The sequence below is a fragment of the Callospermophilus lateralis genome, unplaced genomic scaffold, assembly GCF_048772815.1.
Source record: "Callospermophilus lateralis isolate mCalLat2 unplaced genomic scaffold, mCalLat2.hap1 Scaffold_132, whole genome shotgun sequence".
Taxonomy (NCBI): Eukaryota; Metazoa; Chordata; class Mammalia; order Rodentia; family Sciuridae; genus Callospermophilus; species Callospermophilus lateralis.
Window position 1 is genome coordinate 1639354 of NW_027512489.1, and position 4586 is coordinate 1643939.

Consider the following 4586-nt stretch of genomic DNA (forward strand, 5'->3'; position numbering starts at 1 on the left):
CCACATCTTGACCTCCAACTTGGGAAGAACCAGGATCACCTACTTGCATTGTCTTGCGCTGATGATGCCGTAAAAAACAGTGTCCCTCGGAAACAGTTGGCAGACTTTATGATATTTTACCACACAGATATTTTACCAAAATTATTTGCAATAAAAATCTATGAAAAGGAAATCTGAGCTGGCCCACAAGAAAACTGAGAGCAGAGGGTTTCCTCCTTTCTTATGATGAGAGGTCTCACTAGAACTTTCTTAGCTTTATAACCTCTGTCTCAATTGCAGGAAGGTCCCTGAGCAGCTGTGGCCACCATGTATGAAGAAAAATGAATGGGTTCAGGTGGTGGCTGCCTTGATGGACCCGTTGGTCACCCTCCCCTGGCTGTCTAACATTTGGTCTCTGCTTGGGGCAGAAAATGGAGAAACTCGACCCCTACCACAGGGACAGCTGGAGAAGACAACAAGTAGCAAAAAAATAAACCCATTCCCATCACCTGCCTCTTCAAGGTGGGGCACGATTCCAGAAGGACTATTGAATGGAGCTTTCTTTTACCAACTGTTTGGTCAACTTGTTCTTTTCAAGCAGGGCATGGATGCTGAGAGTACAGCCCAGAGCCTCATGTTTCAGACATCCTCCCAAATGTGTCCCACAGAGTGTCACTGTCAGGTTAAAACCTGGAAAACCACCCTGAGCCTGGGATATCAGGGGAAGACTGACTTTTTAATTGTTTTCACATGAGCAGGTAATAGGTGTTATGAATATGCCAAGTTTTCCCACTCTGCCTGATGGGGCTTCTCAGGAGAGTCCAGTGACGATGGACTTTATGTCTTTAAGTACATTTACACACTCACTTGCCTGTTATTATTATTATTTTACTATTGTTCCATTTTTTAAAGTAAGTGTTCATGCCTCATCAAATGGTAATGAGGCAAAGGATCTGACCCAGCTTATGTAAGAAATGTAAATTAAGGTCCTAAATCACTCCACTAATACTGAAACTGTACCTACTTCCTGATAACTATGATTCTAATTTTCTCCAAAACTGAGTTATCTGTCATCAGACAAAATTTGCTAAAAAGATGCTTGCTTTCCTTCTCTCTGTGCTCATGAAATCACAGCCTTTGACAATGAATCCTGATAACACCAAGAGAGGCCCCAGTACTTGCTCTATCATTCAGTGACTCTTGGCAGAAAATAAAAACACCTACATGAAAAATTCTAAACATCAAAAAAAGCTATAAAATATGTATCTGACTGTGGCAGGAAATTCAAATATTTGAGGAAAACTTTTGTACTTTTCCTATACTTAACTATTTGTTTCAAAGAAGATACGTGAAATGAGATGAAAATAAACAACGTTCTCCATTAACCAGACCTATGGAAGATTAAATATTGCCTGAAGTGAAATAGCTAAATTCAGTGGATTTAAATTACTTTTGTCCCAATGGGCCCTCCTCCCGACGCTGATTTCTTCGGTCTTTCCCTTAGGTTGAAATGATTAATTTGCAAGCTCAGCCCCATACCGTCCATGGGACTAAAGTATGGCAGGTGAGATAATTGAGATGATTAGTTGTACTGGGGATTGAACCCAGGGGTGCTCTCTGAGCTACAGCCCTTTTTATTTCAAGACAGGGTCTTATCGGGTTGCCAGATTGGCCTGGCATTTGGGAACCTCCTGCCTCAGCCTCCCCAGTAGCTCAGATGAGAGCATGGCAAGTTTCTTTCCACTGTCAATGTCAAGTTGGAATGAGGATGGAGGAGGGTCACCCACTGCCCCATCTTGGCTTTGCTGTAGGACATCTGCTTACTGTCCCTATGACTGGAATCCATCCTTGTTTCTTCTAGTGGCAGGCTGCTGAAATACTTCCCAGTCCCTATTTTCCATTCTCAGGTTGTTCAAAAATCACATTTTCTTGGCTCAAAAAACAAAAAACAAACAAAAAAAAAAAACCAGCCAGTGGAGAGGATACATAACTTACCAGGATGCACATTTCTCTTGAAAGAATCGAGTGTTGAAAGTCACCTCTGCCCGCCATGTTTTCTCCTATGACTTCCTTTTGCATCCCTTTGGGCACTGTGATTCTAAGTGTAAAGCTTAACACTCACCCAGTGGAAGCCACATCCTTACCAAAAACCTCCTTAATGTTGGCTGAGACAGGAAATGGAAATGGCTTGTGTTATCCCTTCTTCAAAGCATTTCTAGTGCTCAGCCTCCATGAAATGGATTGCTTATGGGGAGATAATATCTGTTCTATTTCTTTTTAAGTCTGTGAAAAATGTCATCCTGGTTAATAGGGTGATTAAAACTCTTTATGCTCCAGGAGATAAATGTGATTATGTTTGTCATACTCTACCCAAGATAAAGACAGCAAGAAGGCAAACTTGAAATTCCATAACACTTCCTCTCTTCCATAACCAGAACATTCAGAATGCAATACACAGATGGTACTTCACATAAAGAAAAACATTATCTGTTAAACATTTTTCCTTTCCATTAACCAATTTAACAATATGCCTCTGGTATAAAAGGAATAGACTAAATCTTCTGATATCTGAGTTCTGACTGAGGAAAGACATCACTTTAGTCATATTGCTTGTTTTCTTTTTGAATTTTCATCTTTGTTACTTTGTTTTTGCTTTTAAAGTGCAATTGGAGCCAATGCTTGGTACCTATTCTGGGAAATCTGTCCCAGGTAGCTTTCCCTCAGCAGGTGACTCATGGTCATTTCTACAGGGTCCCTCTGCCATCTGTCAAAGACAACATAAGTCATGTGTAAGGACAGGGTTTTGTTAGCACCACAGGCCAGCATTCCCTCACTCCACCTATGTGCCTTTCTCAGGCTTCCTCTGTGCCAGGCCCCATGGGAACGCAGCACACCCACCAAGGCCTGGCTCCTTCCTAGGGCTTGTCTGCCATCAGTCCAGTGTATCCAGCCCCCAAAGCAGGTGCTGTCACAAGTTCAGAAGGCCCCCCAGAGGAAGTCCCCACCCTCAAGGAGCTCAAAGGCAGGAATTCATTCAACAGAATCACAATTAATGACTCCCCTGTATCACTTCAGCAACCTAAGGATTCTCATTCCTTCTACCCAGGGAAGATCTTTCAGAAATCAATAGGCTCTCTCCATCTAGGGAAATGAAAATGGAGATCCTAGCTACAAATGGTTGTAGGTCACCCACCTGCTGAGGGGAGCCTGGACCCAGCCCTCACCTGCTTGGTTTGACTCCTGCCTCTTTGTTGCATTCAAAGGCTGGAAATCTTCTCTTCAGAGAGAGTTATTTAAAGAGTTACTTAAAAATGAGTGAAGAATTTTTTACTACTCCTCACCCCATACGCTGATAAATTTCACAATCCTTTCTTTTTAGTCTTGGATTTTTAACAGGTTCCACGTGAACCCAGACACTGATTACACCTGTTTAATTAACAATACAGTAATTTTAATAGGGTAGGGTGATCTAGAGAAAAATGTTACATTATGCATTTGACATTTCATTTAAAATTTTTCCTTACAACTAAAAGGTTTCATTTTAACAGAAATTTCAAATGTGCTTTATTAAACCTGATTGCTGACTAATTAGAGCCTAAGTGATTCTAAGGAAATTGCACAAGTGATGTTCGACCAGGGGTGATTTCTCTGGACATACTGACACATTATTTTCTCTTCTTTAAAGAATTTTAATTTCCAGTAAAAATAATTGCATGTAGACATTATTTTTCATCTGTTTTCTTTGAGATCCTGGAGGACATGAGAGGGTTACGTATGTAGGTAAGAATTAGCTTCATTAAGGAACAGCTACCAATTTCTGAGACTCAGATGACTCTGTTAAAAATATTCAAGATAGGTTTACTTTGAGACAAAACTATAGATTGTCAGTATTCAGGACCCACAACTAATTTTTCAAGAAAGTACAACTTATACCCATTATTGTTATTTTAGCCCAGCTGTGTCATTTATCATAATCTGTTGTTGGCTTTTTGTCCTACCCATAATGGTTCACAGGGCCTTCCAGTGAGGTCATTAGGGGAGCAACTGGAATGTGTCCTAGCTGCAAACCAAAGATGACTTTCAGGACCACAAGCCACATGACTGCCTCCCACTATGTGGGAGTCACCAATGAGCCTGTCACTTTAGACACTGCCTCATAGTAACCATCCAGAGTCTCAAGCATATACTGACAGGAAAGGCTCATAAAATCCACTTATTTAAATACATTGAGGTATCACTGCTGTTACAGGTCTGCTTATAAAGATTCTTTGAAATACTTTATAATAAATTCTTTTTTCCCCAGGTACAACCCTTGGTTTATTGTTCCAAACAGACATCTTTCCTTTAGGCCCCCTCCACCTGGGAAGGCATCCCAATGATTATTATTGTTAAATGGTCATCTGAACTTTGGGAAGACATTTCCCACCCGACAGACTCAGGCACACAGAAAGAGCGCCTGCCAGGGAGCCTCGACACTGCCGTCCTGCGCTTCATCACCATCTGTTGGTGATCGATGGGGAAATTGCTCCCAGTCCCTTTTCAACTGTGGTGGTGTTTCCAAAACCACCCTTCCTGCAGCAATCATTCTGGAATTCACCCATGTCCTT